Source organism: Sorex araneus, chromosome 3 (genome assembly GCF_027595985.1).
Source record: "Sorex araneus isolate mSorAra2 chromosome 3, mSorAra2.pri, whole genome shotgun sequence".
NCBI lineage: Eukaryota > Metazoa > Chordata > Mammalia > Eulipotyphla > Soricidae > Sorex > Sorex araneus.
The window spans coordinates 35,525,449-35,540,718 of NC_073304.1; the positions used below are offsets into that span (position 1 = coordinate 35,525,449).

At 50.6% G+C, this 15,270-nt stretch overlaps 1 protein-coding gene across 10 annotated transcripts in view; it reads right to left on the reverse strand.

The window, feature by feature from the left end:
* The window catches only part of PLEKHG3 (pleckstrin homology and RhoGEF domain containing G3), a 43,375-nt gene extending 30,971 nt beyond the window's left edge, over positions 1-12,404 (reverse strand). For 8 of the 10 annotated variants that reach the window (XM_012933618.2, XM_055132781.1, XM_055132784.1 and 5 more), the window contains exon 1: positions 11,738-11,965. The gene's annotated coding sequence lies outside the window, so the exon portion shown is untranslated. Of the gene's footprint in view, positions 1-10,733; positions 10,971-11,737; positions 11,966-12,385 lie in introns of those variants that run through there. The other 2 variants (XM_055132778.1, XM_055132775.1) reach the window with 2 other exon arrangements.
* Positions 12,405-15,270: the final 2,866 nt, after the last annotated feature.

The window sequence follows — 15,270 nt, forward strand, 5'->3', positions numbered from 1 at the left end:
ACCTTGAGCTTCACTGGGTGTGGTCCCCCCCAAAAAAAGAAAAAAAATCAAAAAGCAGGGGGCCGGAGCGATAGCACAGCGGGTAGGGCGTTTGCCTTGCACGCGGCCGACCTGGGTTCGATCCCCGGCATCCCATATGGTCCCCCAAGCACTGCCAGGAGTAATTCCTGAGTGCAGAGCCAGGAGTAACCCCTGAGCATCGCTGGGTGTGACCCAAAAAGCAAAAAAAAAAAAAAAAAAAAAAAATCAAAAAGCAGAACAATACTATTTCATAATAGCAGCAAAATGCACAACACATTTCAGAATATATTTATCAAAAAGCATGTGATATTAATGTACTGGAAAGTACAAAACACTGTTGAAAGAAATAAAAATAACTGAATTAATGGAAAAAATCCAACATTCATAGGTCAGAACACTTATCAGTGCTCAATAGCAATAATTGCCAAACCAATCTCATGACTCAGCCCAAAGTCCCATGTGATTTTTTTTAATTTGCAGAAACTAACAATTTGATCCTAAAATTCACATGGAAAAATAAGGAATCCTGCAAAGAACAAATTTGAAAGACACAGTTTCCAATTTACAAATGATTACAGAGCTCTAGTTACCAAGACTGGCTGGCATGTATTAATGGAACAACTGAAAAGATACTATTACTAATCATTAGGGAAAGGCAAATCAAAACCACAATTAATACCACTTTATACTCACCAGGAAGGTCATTAACATGTTCATGAAAATGTACAGAAACTAGAATTCTTATACTGCTAAGAATTTAAAATAATTAAGTCTGTGTGGAGAACAATTTAGCAGTTTCTCCGAAAGTTCCACATATCTATGTTATGTCATATGACCTGAAAATTCTATTACTAGGTATAAAACTATGAGAACATCCACACAAAAAGTTGTACCTAATGTCCATAAGGGTTTTACTGTTAGTAGCCAAAAAGTAGAGCCAGTTCAAATGCTCATCAGTTGAAATTGGATAAATAAATGGAGAGTATCCACTCAATCAGATATTATTTGGCAATAAAAAGAGTTAAGAAAGTGAAACTGACACCATGAAACCACATGAAGACTCTTGGAAGTACTCTGCTAAGTGAAACCAGTCACAACACACATTGCATACATTCATATATTTGAGACGCTCAGAACAGGCAAATTCACAGAAATCACAAGTAGATGAATGTGGACTGGAAATGGGGAAATGACTGCAGGATTTCTGTTCTAAGATTAGCGGGAGGTGAGGCTGGAGCAATAGAACAGAGGGTTTGCCTTGCACACAGCTGACCTGGGTTCGATATCTCCCTGGCATCCCATGTGGTCCCCTCAGCATCACCACTAGGAGTAATTCCTGAGTGTGAGTATAGAATCAGGAGTAACCCCTGAGCATTGCTGGGTGTGGCCCAAAATACCACAAAAAAAAAAAATGATTAGTGGCAAAGGTTGCCCAACCTGTGTCTATATGAAAAACCACTTGACTATATATATATATAGACTTTATATGAGTAAATTTTAAGATGTATTAAATATCACAATAAAATTATGTCAATCAAATCTTTGAGGAGGTGCCAAACAAAAATGATTTTAAAAAATGAATCAAATCATGGGCTGGAGAGATAGAACAAGGGGTAAGGCACTTTCTTTGGCACACAACCAATCTGGGTTCAACCCCCAGCACTGCAAATGTTTCCCTGAGCACTGCCAGAAGTGATGCCTGAGCACAGAGCCAGGAGTAAGCCCTGAGCATTGCTGGGAGTGACCCCAAAACATAAACAAATTCTATCAATCAAATCTTAAACACAAGAAGTCAGCGGGGGAAAAAACTATAAACTACTTGATAACTAGTCCTGGAAAACTTGGCTATTTCTCTGGAAAAAAGTAAAATCAGCTCCATCTTATAAGGCTAAGAGGTTCTCAGCCATGGCTGCACATAAAGGCCAGAATAGGGCTTGCAATGTCAGCCCAAGACTGCAGTTAGAGGGCTGGAGCAATAGCACAGTGGGTAGGGCGTTTGCCTTGCACGTGGCAGATCCGGGTTTGATTCCCAGCATCCCATATGGTCCCCTGAGCACTACCAGCAATAATTCCTGAGTGCAGAGCCAGGAGTAACCCCTGTGCATCACTGGGTGTGACCCAAAAAGCAAATTAAAAAAAAAAAAAGATTGCAGTTAGATATCTGACACTGCATGTGGTCCTCTGAGCCCTGCCAGGAATGTCCCCAAGCAGAGTCAGGTAGGAATAAACCCTGATCATGGGGGGACGGGGGAGTGACCCCAAACCCATCCCACCAGCCTTACCCCAAAAGACACGGCAACTGAAATTCTGTGAAAAAAGTCCTCAAGAATTGCTAACAGATTGCAGAGTAGGAATCTGATAACCTCAAGGTCAGATGTGGCAGGTGTCACCATCATTTCTTTTTAAAATGAGTGCTATGGACAGATATATTACCTGGTTTTAAATTTTTTAACACAGGGGGCTGGAGCAATAGTACAGCATGCAGGGCACATACTTTGTACATGACTGACCAGGGTTCAATCCCTGGCACCCCACAATGTCCCCCATGTCCCACAAGGAGTAATTCCTGAGTGCAGAGCCAGAAGTAACCCCTGAGCATGACCAGAGTAAGTCCAAACCCAAAAATTTTGTATATAATGATAATTACAAAAATTTTAACAAATAGGACAAAGACTTAGAGTAATGAATACAGATGGCCAATAAATATGAAAAGTGCACGTCCCTACAGTAACCAAAGTGCTATTTTTTTTTAAAAAGACAAATTTCCTCTTTTTCTTCCCTTGTGCTATTACAATGTCTAGAGATCACACACTTGTTTGTGATGTAGACACATATTTGGTTGCAGTGCACTCGAGGTCACATTTGTGGTGCCAGGGTTCATGATGGTAGTGCCAGGGATCAAACTAGGCATGAGGAATGATGCCAGGAATCAAACCATAGCTCATGCCTACAAGGCAGATATTCTAGCACCAAACCACATCTCAGGTCTATTTTAATTTTTTTATTATTATTATTATTTTTTTCTTTTTGGGTCACACCTGGCGATGCACAGGGGCTACTCCTGGCTCTGCACTCAGGAATCACCCCTGGCCGTGCTCAGGGGACCATGTGGGATGCTGGGATTTGAACCCGGGTCAGCCGCGTGCAAGGCAAACGCCCCACCCGCTGTGCTATCTCTCCAGCCCCTATTTTAATTTTTAAATATCATCTTATATCATCCAGATTAAAAACCACAATATAAACATTAGTAAAATGGAATCTCTCCTATTTCTGATAAGAATATCAATTGGTTACATAGTCTATATGACTTTATATGAAAAAAACCAATTTATAGCCCAGTAATTTCACTGCTGACACACACATACTGCAATTACAATAATGAGAAATGGAACTATCTATATAACCATTAGCAGAGAACCGCAGCATGATCATACAAACAACACCACAGAACAGTTAAGAAGAATAAACAAGACATAAAGATGGATAAATCTATAGACCAAAAGAGTTGGACTGAAAATAACAAGTTCAAGAAGCCCACACTCAACATGACACTATGTGAAAACTAAAACAGATGTAAAAGTATAAAACTATGCATAGGAATGGTAAATACTACATTCAGGAGAAAGTTACTTCTGGGCAGGGAGAAAAGAAAAAGGGATCAAGTGAAAAAAAATTAAAAACAAAGGAAGTTTCCACCACCTCTGGAACATTCTGTCTCTATGAGTTCAACAGAGGACCAGAGGACATCAGCAGAAATCTCCGCCCCTCTGTGAAAAAGTTATCACCACTTGACACATGATATACCTGGATAAAATTTTAATTTTATTCCTTCTGGGTTTTATGGTGGAGGGAGGGGGGCATCTTCCAAACAGTACCAAGAGAAGGGCAGGGGGTAGGGGGTAGGAAGTAGGTGGGGTGGGGGAAGACATTCCTGGTCATACTTGGTCAACCAAAGCCAAACGTTTCAATGATCAGGGCCAGCAGTGCTGCGGGCCAGCAAGGTCACACCTAGCAAAGCCCAGGGGCCTCCAGGGCCCTACCCAAAGGGTTGAGGGAGCATGTAGTACTGGGGTTCAGACTCGGGCCCTGGTGCATGCCAGGTCCGTACTCCTGACTGCTGAGTTCTCGCTCTCTCTGCCTAAACTTTTTACTGGAGAGAGTCCTAGCAGGGGTCACTTGGACATCCCTCAGCACCAGGGATGCATGCATAGCGTCAAAACCGACAACGAGGCCTGGTGCTCAGACGGCAGCTCCTCCTGTTCATTCATGGGCAAAGTGCTATGTGGCTCCCAGAAAGGAACTTCAAAGGCAAATAGAGAGAGCCTGTGCCACTGAAGCCAGAGCCCACGGTATAACTGGCTACCAGCTTGGGAGGGGTGCTGAGCTGAGTTTGGACCCATTCTAGCTCTACTGTACACAGTGACACTGGGACTGCTGCACTATGTGTAGACAAAGTTGAGCATGAAGTCGGTCCTCTTGCAGAGGCCCTAGGTCTCGAACCAGGCCCAGCAGAGCCACGCCGTGAGTGAGTTCAGGCCACTCCTGTCACTCATGTTGTAGCTGGATGATGCCCAACAAGTGCCCCATCCTATCGGGGACCCGATTTCCTCCTCTGTGCTTGTGGGCAATCCTCCTTCGCTTGCCTTAATGAGAAGGTGATTCGGTATCAACGCTTTGTTCAAAATTTAGTCACATGGGCTAGGAATCTTTTTCAAATCTTCTACACTTCCTGCCCTGCTTTCCTGGAACCATAACTTAACCTTTTCTCAATGGCTCAGGTCACAATTACCAACAAAACATCAATTATCGAAATGACAATACTCTCAGGGTCATGTGCCCCACCAGTCCCCTGCACGCGCACATGGTGAGCCCATCCTCACTGCACTGGGCTCCACTACTCTCTGCCTCTCTTCATACTTCCCTTCACTGCTTCTTATCAGCAGGGGCTTGGAAACAGAATAACACCACTCACATTTAAGAGTTAAAGGGGGTACTAGAGAGATAGTATAGCGGGTAGGGTGCTTGCTTTGCACAGGGGTAACTGGGGTTAGATCTCTCTCAGGAACCACATATAGTTCTCCTGAGCCCAACAGGAGTGATCTCTGAGCAGAGCCAGGAATAAACCCTGAGCACTGCTGTGCGGCCGCAAAGCCAAAATAATAAAATAAAATAAGAGTTAAAGAGAGGGCTGGAGGAATAGCTCACTGGATTGGAGCACTTGCTCTGCAGAGAGGCAGCCCAGGTTTAAGGCCATCACATGCCCCCGCACCCAGTACCTACCAGAGTAATCCCTGAGCACTGTCAGGTGTGCCCCCAAAACCAAATACATAAATTATAGAGACCAGAGTGCAAAAAGATGAAGAGTATGCTTTGCGTGCAAGAGACCCTGATTTGATTTTCTGGTTTGAGGAAGTGCACACACACACACAGACACACACAGACACACACAGACACACACACACACACACACACACACACGGTGATCCCTGAGCAAGAGACCCCCCAAAATAAAATGAAATGCAAGTTAAACAGGGTCTGAAGGGGCTGGAGTAAAGAAGACGTAGGAAGTTGACCCCAGCGGATCTATTTCTTGGCTGTGAACAGATAAGCGTGGCAGCGGAGTTCTGACAGGGAGAGAAAAAGCATTGCGATGTATTATGGGACATGTCAGAGGAGGAACTATGACCAAGACAATACGCTCACCTTGCTGTGCACTTTGGGGGCCTGAACTAGGCTTTCCACTTTCCCAGACAGAAGGAACCCTGCCCTCAGGCACAGTAGCTGAGCACAGGTTTGCTTCTAAGAATTTTTTTGTTGTTTTGTTTTGCTTTTTGGGTCACACCCGGGGATGCTCAGGGGTTACTCCCAGCTCTGCACTCAGGAATTACTCCTGGCAGTGCTCAGGGGACCATATGGGATGCTGGGAATCGAACCCAGGCCGGCCGCATGCAAGGCAAATGCCCTACCCACTGTGCTATTACTCCAGCCCCCATTGCTTGTTAAGAATCTTACCTTCTGAGGGCAAAAGTAGGACATTTGTGAAGAGCATGCAAATTTCTTCAGTGCCTAAAGCTTTATCACGCTACAGGGTTTTACTTATGCAATAAACTTCACCGGAATCCTGCACTAGCCACCACAGAAGCTGCCTATAGTTGCTGCATACAGCATAGAGGAGGCTGAAGTCATGCTAGTTCCCTTTTCAACACTAGCTTTATTGCTCAAGGAGAGGGAGGGGAGAGAGAAACAGGGAAGAAAACGAAGGGGTGAAGGGGGAGACTCCTCTTAGAATCCTGTCATCTGTTCTCAGACTTCAAGTTTCTGCTTCCTTCCTTCAACTTTTAGTCAGACTCCAACAATAATCACAGCAGCTTCCAGTCCCCTCAAACTGTGCACCATCCGTCCCTCCCTCCGCCCCCAAGCTACAAACCATACACACACACACACACACACACACACACACACACACACACACACCATCCACCCACTGGATCCTCACACCACTGTTCCTGTGTGCAGTCCTTTTCTTGAGCTTAAATCAGGTTCCCTCCCCAAAGGCCAAAAGGAAGGGCATTGCCTCTACCCAGGTTCAATAATCAGCACCCCATATGGTCCCCCAGTGCAGCCAGGACTGATTCCTGAGTACAGAGCCAGGAGTGAACCCTGAGCATTGCCTAGTGTGGCCCAAAAACCAGAAGAAGAAGAGAAAAAAAAAAAACCCCGAAAAGTCTGGCTGGCTCTGGCTCCTCCTCTCCCTTGCCATCCTCCCAGATGACAATAGCCACCCCCAGGCTGGGCTTGACCCCCCACTTCTGCACTGATCCCCCAGGTCTCGGGGTGCAAAAACTAGAACAGGAGAGACCTCTAAGCCCAGATAACTCTCAGGATAGGACCCCAGCACCTCATCCCACCCCTGATGTCACTTTTGACTCTTCCCAGGGCTCTGCAGGAGAGCAAAGGCGAGTGAGCCCCATTCCTGCCTCCAGAGCGTCCAAACCCAGAGCAGAGAGCAGTGAACAGGGCAGCCTTTCTCTCAGAAGGCAGCTTCCTTTCTCCAGGCCTCCTCAGGTAAGAATCAGAGGCCTGCCAGATTGTTTTGCCCCACCTCTGACTTCAGGTCAAGCCCAGTCCACCGAATGCCTGGACTGTTCAGAACCTTTTGTGCAAATTCCTCGGAGGGCCAGATTATTTATCGTCTTACTGGGTCTTCAAACCTAGAAAGTTCCTTCATTACAGAGATAGCCTGGCTGCCCAGTGTACTCATTGGGGCCCTAGAGGGCAGAGGGGCGGCAGGTTGAGGGGATGGCAGTTAGGCTGATGACCACTTCCCTGGGCCTCACTCTTCACAGCCAGTCCTGCTTCCGGAGCCAGGGCAGGGCCACCCCACCCCAGCCCCAGCCCCCACCCCGGAAACCGCGCACCAACCACAGCGCACCACAACCCTGCCAGAAGCCCTTCAGATCAGCCCCTCCCTGAGGTCCGAGGAGGCTCCAGCAGAAAGCGGAAGAGACTCCTCGATCAGCTGGTGGAAGCAGAGCAGAGTTGAGCCCTGGGGTGTGGTCAGACACGAAGCTCTGATAGAGCCTGTCCATTCCACTCTGGGGCTCCCAATTCTGGTCTTCAGCGGCCCCTTTAGGGAACTTATCCGAGCTGTCTCAGACTCTCCCTCAGAATTTTTCTGCCACCTCACAGATCTTCCTTAGAGAAGCTTTCCAGAGCCTCTGCCTGGCCTTGGCTAGACCCTCAGTTTCCCCACCCACCAATGAAGCACGACTTACGCATTTGACATTGTGGGCAGGGACAGAAAGTTAGCCCAAGACAGGCGGAGTAAGAGTTCAGGGTCAAAATTGTGACTCATCAGGGCTGGTTGGAAGCAGAGAGATCCACAGCCAGGGAAGATCAAGGCTGCCCCCAGCTACCCTCTCACCAGGGAGGGCAACACACACCTGGACTCCCTCATCATTCTGGAGTAGGACAAGGGGTCTATCCCAGGCTGTGCTCGGGGCCCACTCCTGGTGAGAATCAACCTGTTCCTGCTCAACACAGCAGCACCGGGAAAGGCACCATGGCAACCCCACAGTGCCAAGAGGACCATGCAGTGCCAGGAATCAAACCCAGGGCCTCTGCGGGCACTTCAGCCCTTTAAGCCATTTCTCCAGCTCCTCGTCCTGCATCCTTAACTATTAGGAGTGGAGAAAAGACTAGAAAAGTACTGCTAACTAGAAGGTTTGCTTTCACTCGGGTTCTTTTCACCTCTCTCAGATTCCCCAGTCTTGTGTAATAATTGAGAAAGAAAGCTTGCTATTAGTGTCCTTGGCAATGGGGAGAGACATGGCATTAAATGGCCTTGGGCCACCCTGCAAAATCCAGTAGGAAAAAAGAGGCAGTTGTTTATTGAACCCTTCGATAGACTGTGTTCAGATTTGACAGAGGTTATCTCAGTTGATTCTCACGATACCAGAGGTGGTAAAAAGGATGACTAACTCCATTTTATAGGTGAGAAAAACTAGCTCAAAGGAGCACAGCCCCACAGGGCTAACAAGGTTTTAAGCTCAGATGGGAGCCCTGGGCATCCACCAGGAGCATTTAACACCAAATCTTGCTTCTCACTGCTGCAGTGTGCTGCTGGAACTGAATTCTGAGAAAGAGAAATCAGGGAGGAAGGCAAGTACTTCCTCCTGTAGGCCTTACCTCCTACAGCCCTTCTTTGGGGAAGTTTCCCAGGCCTCCCATCTATAACATCTCACTCCTTTCCCCTGCATGTCTGCCTCCCAAAGTATCCACCTCTAGCACTAATGTGCTTTCTACACAAGTGTCTGTCTTGTTTACCATCTCCCCCCCAACCAGTTAGTCCCACGAATTCAATGGGTGCATATTTTGTTCACTGCTTATATCTTCTACAGTTCCCATTTCTACAAGGTCAGATAAGCACTGAATGAATACTTTCAAATAGAACAAGCAATGGGTAGAGATAGAAAGAAAAAGTAGACTCAAACAATTCAGAAAAGAAAGGAGAAGTAAGAGAAGGGCAAATATGGCCAAAGGCTAATTGGGAGCCCCAAGATGAGCCTCACAAGAGGAAATGAGGGTCCACCAGGTGCCCCGTGCAGACCCCAGTGGTGCCTTCCTGCTGGCAGTAGTAAGTTCCAGCTGCCAGAGCTCCAGACAGAGCGTTTCTCCTGGGGAAGGCGGGCTCTAGCCCTGGAACAAAGGCCTATGGACACACAGTTGGCCAGAGAAGCGGGACAGAGTAAGGGGCCTGGGAAGGAAGCAGAAGAGCTAAGACAGCACCCAGTGCACGTACAAAGGCAGCACCCTCAATGGCAGCGCCCTCAACCTCCAGCACAAGAGATAATCTCTAGATGGCTCCAAGGTCAGAGCCCAGTCTGGGCTGTGGCAACAGCTCGCTCTCTCTCTCTCTCTCTCTCTCTCTCTCTCTCTCTCTCTCTCTCTCTCTCTAGGTCTCTGATTTTCTGTCTCTGTCTCTGTCTGTCTGTCTGTCTGTCTGTCTGTCTGTCTGTCTCTCTCTCTCTCTCTCTCACACACACACACACACACACACACAGGCGCACACCAGAGCCCTCACAAGTTTCTGGTAGGGAGCAGAGATGAAAGAGCAAACCAAAACATCTGGAACATAATCCCTTGTCCTGCAGCCCAGGTCATCCCTTAGGCCATGGCCTTTGGCCTCCTCCAGTGTAAACACCAGGGCCCTGTGAGAACTGTGGACTTGGTAAGGCAAATGTTTACTCTGCCACTGAGATATTACAGGCCAGGGGTGCAGCAGAAAAAAGCTTCCACCACTGGCTCCTGGTCTTGGTGGCACCCATAGGCCACGCTCAGTAATTATACAGCTCTGGAGGCCCTCTCGAAGCGACAGTGAATCTTTATTTTGTATCATTCACAAGACGGAGCATTCCACGAATATGTCTTCGTCTGATCTGTACAAGCCTCTATGCAGAGCACCCACTTTACTCAAGTGAAAACTGAGTCCAAAAAGAGAGGAGGCTTACCCAGATGGTGACAGCCAAAGTAGTTAGATAACATATGGAAATCTGAGTTACTGTTCTTATTGGCCAACAGAAACCAAGCCTCTAAGTCTCCTTTCAGCCCTAGACTCTGCTGATGTGCATAACATACAATGGGCTCAGAGGAGTCTTCTAACCCCAGACCATCGCCAATTTACTTATTGATTTTGATTTGGGGATAACACACCCAATGGTGCTCAGTGTTCAAGGGTACTCTTGGCAGCACTCTTTGACTACGTTGCTGGGCCTCCTGTCTGCGAAGCACGTGTTCAGCACGTTTCTCTACCCAGCCAGCTGCCAATCTCTGAGCTACTTCAGTAGAGCCAGGATGCAATCATAAGCAAAAAGTCATGTTGGACTCGGAGACCAGTGCTCTCCAGGCTCTCCCAGCAAAACCGCTCTAATAATAAAGACAGCAGAAGGCCCCCACCTCCTTTCCCCAGCTTTGAAACTAACCACTCCACCAAGTGAGCTATTTGGTCTTGGTATATACCCCAGCCTGCCCCTCTGCCCCACCCCCCAGGACAAGGAGAGAAGGAGAGGGGACCGGAAGGAGGATTCCCAGTCAGTGCAGGGGACGAAGTGCCCAGGGATATCACGGGGAAAGATCAAAGCACAGAAAGAAAGGGTCCACCTTTCCTTCAGATTCTCACTCTCTCAATTTCCTGCTGGTTGGGGCGCAGTCACCTGAATGGACTCCGGTCTCAGCCCCAGCAGCTGCACAGGCACTTTTCCTGAAGGTGAGGCAGGCAGGGAGGCCGGTCTTCCACGGGGAGCCCTCTCTGGGCTGTCATTACTGCTCCCTGCTTATTATTTCTTGGGCAATGTCAGTGTGACTGGGCTGCATGCAGAGGCATGGCTAGGGACTCTGGGAAGCCCCATTCCAGGACTCCCTGTAGGGTGATGCTGTCTGGGTCGCTTCCTGGGGGCGCCGTGGGACAGGCGGCAGGCCCCGTCATCTGCCAACAGCTTAGCCAGAGACTTCAAGAAATAAACTCTTCCAGCGGCCACGAACCCCCTCACTTCACCCCACCCCACCCCATCCGCAAGCCACACCTCTCCAGGCTCGCTTCATTACATTTCTCACTCCGTTCTTCCTTTTGTTTTCAAACGCGACACCAAGGAGTTTAACGTCGTCACCTTACAAACGTTTCGGGACGCTCCAGCTTGCAGGGTTCTGGCTTTCCCGGCCAACGGCGGCGGATGAGAAAAATGGGACCCAACCGATTTCGGGCGAGGTCGGTGGGGGTACATTGCTTCCCCGACCGCGCATTTCCCACAATACAGCCCCCGAGCCCAGAGTCCCAGGGCTGGGTCCCGGTCCAGGGTGGCACCGAGCAGGGCCAGGCTGCTGGCGCCTTGGAGGGGGTCCCGGGACCAGGGGCTCGGTGGGGTCGCGGCCCGGCAACGTGCACCCCGCCGGGGCCAGAGCGCGGCTCCGGGTTTTAAACTGCGCCTTTCGCAGCCACCCCGCGCCTTCGCGCCTTTTGTTCTCTCCCCGGCGGGGGCCAAAGGACAGCAAACGGCTCCTGGCACAGCCCTCCCGCGCTCCGGCAGCACCGCTCGGGGGGCCCCCCCAAGGCTCACCACGGGCCGAGGCGGCGCCCCGAGAGGGCTGGGAGGGGGGTCGGCACGGCCACGGCGCGGGCGGCCCTGCCCGGTGGACAGGGCGAAACCGAGAGGGCACTCACCGAGCCGTCGCCGCCCCGCGGGTCCCGCACTCGCGGCGCTCGGCTGCCCAGGTGCCCGCCGCGGCGACGCGGGCGCGCGTTTGAAAGTCGCTGTCGGGCAGACGCCGAGCCTGCGGGCTGCTCCCGCCCACTCCGGCCGCTCCGGCTGCAGGGGACGCGGCGCGGGGCCAAGGCGGGCCCCCGGGGACCCCAGCCAGCGCGCGCGGCTTCCCAGCGCTCGGCAGGAAGTCGGGGCCGAGCCCGAGCGGCCGCGGGAGGGAGGGCGGCGGGCGGGGCGGGCCAGGAATTTTTCCAGTGGGTGGAGACTTGGGCCCGCCGCTGGAATCCTGCTATGGGCGCTCGACTGTTTCCAGAGGGGTGGGGGGGGGGGGGATACCGGGGCGGCCGCGGCGCCACGGGTGCGCGGCTAATGATTAACGCCGGCGAGGAGCCTCATGCAGCTCCGGAGTTGCAAGACAGCAAGGCCCACGTGGTGGGGCGGTGGTCACACCGGTGTCACAGACCTGCCATCCCCGCCCCCTCCGCGGCAAGACAGCAAGGCCCACGTGGTCGTGGCCGTGGTCGTGGTGGGGGGCGAGGGGGGCGTTCACACCGATGTCACAGACCTGCCACCCCTCCCCCCGCTCCCTCCGCAGCCCCGCCACCCACCTGAGCACGGCGGGGGGCGGCTCAAAGCATCCTCGTGAACAGCAAAGGGAAGTTCGTTTGGAACCTAGCTTTGGAAGGCCCGGGTCTACCCGAGCAGGTCACCTTGGCTTTTCTGAGTTAGAGAGGCACGTCTTGAATTCTGCACCGAAGCTCGGGCCCGCGACCCTCTACGGGGCGGGAGGGGGGTTGTGGGGGCGACGGACCCCAAGTTTCCGCGAAGCTGACCCGAAAGGCCAAGCAAGCCGCTGTTTGAGGAAGCTCCACTAGAGAGACTCTTGCGGGTCGGGGACACGAAGCAATATCCTGTGTCCTGAAAAGGGGGACTGCATTTCTCTAAAGTGAAGCCAGAAGGCCCGTCAGCTGCTTCGAACGCAGTCGCTGGCACAGAGAACTAACTGCACGCGCCCCGACAGTGGAGGGAGGGCCATAGGCAGCAGATTATTTTTAAAACGCGGCATGATTCGCCGGGCAAAGAACCTAGAAAGATGCGAGCCCTGCGCCCCGCAGGGGAGAAGCCCACGAGGGACCCCGAGAGAGGTCTCTGGGGCTAAACGTTATGAGCAGTTTTGGTGGGAGGCGGCTGGAGCGCCGATAGCACCGAGCCTGTGTGATGTGCTGGGTGAGGACGGTGTTTATAGTAAACGGCTTGTTGAGCGCGCTTCCAAATCAAAACAAAAGCTGCTCCGGGCAAATACAAGTTCCAGGTGATTTGTAGAGAGGGGAGGTGGAGCTGGCGGGAGGAAGTGGCTTTCAGGTGACTTTGAAACTGGATCCCCGGGAGGGTGGGGTAAAGAAAGCGGGGTTCCTCGCTCCCCAACGGTGCAGGAAGCGGGACCCACATTCCTCGCCGAGGGAGGGTCTGCCGTGGCCTGGTCCACCCCCTGGCACTCTGCGACTGAAAGGTGAAAGTCGAGATTGCGGAAGGGGACTCGAAGGTAAACAGTCTCTGCGATTCTTCCAATACAGCCTGCCTGGTTCGGGCTGCAGGGGAAGGCGAACCGACTCGGTCCCTCCCCGCCACCGCGCGGACGGTCATGTTCAGCCTCGGCCTTGCTTCCTCCCTGCTTTCCTCTCTCATCCGCGGAATCCGCTCCTGCATCACTCTCAGTCGCTTCCATTTAATTTATGCTTCCAAAGAAGGTCCCTGGCTTCAGGCATTCATGACTCCTCTACCTGGGCAGAAGAGTGCTAATAGCCCACTCTTATGAGTGAGGAGAACTCATTTAGTGGGTGAGTTACGATTTCTCCCTGAAGTCTGTAGGCTAGTTAGGATCCCGACCACCGATTTACAGGAAGGGTGGAGATTTAGGAAACACCCAGCCGCTTGGCCAAAGTCACAGAACAAGCCAGAACCGAGCCTGAAGGGTTACAGAGCCACCTGTTCTAAGAGTGCTTGCTGCACGCACCCTTATTCCAAGTCCTTTGTGGGATCCGTTGCAGTCTCAGAACCAACTGAGACAAGACCACACAGCTCATATGCAGGACCACTGGGATTCCTAACAACACAAGGCCACTCAGCTCCATCCATTGGACTTTTCAGATACTTGTTCTGTTCAGCCCAGCACTTGGTTACAATGTCCCACATTGTTTTCCATGGTTTTGTGGTGCACAGTTTATTTCCTTAAGAGATTGGGATCTTTCCTTATGGCAGAAATCACATAGCGAAGGCACTACTGGATTCAGGTGAAATAATCCACCCTGTTGGAGAGAGTCCTCGGTTTCACCTCTGAGAGTAAAACCTATGTTTTATTCTCGATGTGTGGGCTAAGACTGGGCCAGAGCCCCTGCACGGCACTGCGCGGCGTGAGCCTCTCTCGCTCATACCCCTGCAGATTCTTGCTTTGGTGGCCTCGCCCTCCCAGCTATTAAATCATTTATTATTATAATAATAGCCTGTGCCCCAGTCATGCCTTTCATCCACGATCTCAAAGTGCGCTAACAAATACAGATTGATTCACCTTCGCATTCCCCCCCGCGGAGGTGTGGAGATGGAAATATTCTTGTTTTATGAGTGAGAAAACCAAAACAACAGAGAGAGTTTGAAATGACTCATGGGGAAGCCAGCAGCAGGGTTTCTTTTCTCCTCCCCGCCCCCCTGCCTCACTCCTGGCTGCCAACCCTTGCATCAAAATTTCAAATCCCAAAGACAAAGGCCATTGAGTTTTCACAATAAAGGACATTTCCAAACTGTCATTTCAGCTGCTCTATTGTGGTAGGCCTCAGGAGTTGGGGATGTAAGCACTGGGAAGGTCCCCTGGGGCTTTGTGCTTCCAGCTCCGAGGCAGGCCGGGACTGACTGATTTGGGGGATGAAATCTCTAGCTTGGATAAAAAGCCCCTTCAAAGGTAAACTGGAAAAAAAAAAGGAAAAAAAGCCCTGCCATGCATTCAAATCTCAATGCTTCCAGAATTTCAAGATGCAAGTTGCATCATAACTACATTTATCAAAGTGTGAGCCACCAGCAAGAAAAGAAAAAAAGAGGGCAGGAGTGATAGTACAGCGGGTAGGACGTTTTGCCTTGCACTCAGCCGACCCAGGTTCGATTCCCAGCATCCCATATGGTCCCCTGAGCACCACCAGGAGTAATTCCTGAGAGCAGAGCCAGGAATAACCCCTATGCATTGCCAGGTGTGACCCAAAAAGCAAAAAAAAAAAAAAAAAAAAAAGAGAGAGAGAGAGAGATGAGGGCCGGAGCAATAGCATAGCGGGGAGGACGTTTGCCTTGCATGCGGCCGACCCAGGTCCGATCCTCAGCATCTCATATGGTCCCCCAAGCACCGCCAGGAATAATTCTTGAGTGCAAATCCAGGAGTAACCCCTAAGCATTGCTGGGTGTGACCCCCAAAAAAGCAAAAACAAAAAAAGAGATGAATTAAACATCTTAT